Consider the following 343-nt stretch of genomic DNA (forward strand, 5'->3'; position numbering starts at 1 on the left):
TGCAATATTTATTTATTTATTTATTTATTTATTTATTATTTTGAGATGGAGTCTCGCTCTGTTGCCCAGGTTGGAGTGCAGTGGCGCGATCTCAGCTCACTGCAAGCTCCGCCTCGGGGAAGTGCAATATTTTTCAAGAAAACTCCTGTAAAGTAAAGCAACACATTTGCAATAGTAATAATCATTTATATGTTCTCCCGTCTCACTAAGAGACCTGGGCCCCTCCCGGGTGCCATGGGGCCTGAGGGCACCAGAAAGCCGGGGTCCCTAACAGGACGGCGCGCCGGCCTCCTTCGCCTGGCCATTACCTCTCCTTCCTATCCCTCTTGTTCAGGCCAGGGTC

The 343-nt window shown here is 49.3% G+C and overlaps 1 long non-coding RNA gene across 1 annotated transcript in view; it reads right to left on the reverse strand.

Annotated features, from left to right (window-relative positions):
• The window catches only part of LOC113221827, a 5,487-nt gene extending 5,144 nt beyond the window's left edge, over positions 1-343 (reverse strand). Inside the window, exon 1 of the long non-coding RNA XR_003308092.1 lies at positions 309-343. This is a non-coding gene — a long non-coding RNA (uncharacterized LOC113221827). The remainder of the gene's footprint in view (positions 1-308) is intronic.

Source organism: Piliocolobus tephrosceles, unplaced genomic scaffold (assembly GCF_002776525.5).
Source record: "Piliocolobus tephrosceles isolate RC106 unplaced genomic scaffold, ASM277652v3 unscaffolded_27769, whole genome shotgun sequence".
Lineage (NCBI taxonomy): Eukaryota > Metazoa > Chordata > Mammalia > Primates > Cercopithecidae > Piliocolobus > Piliocolobus tephrosceles.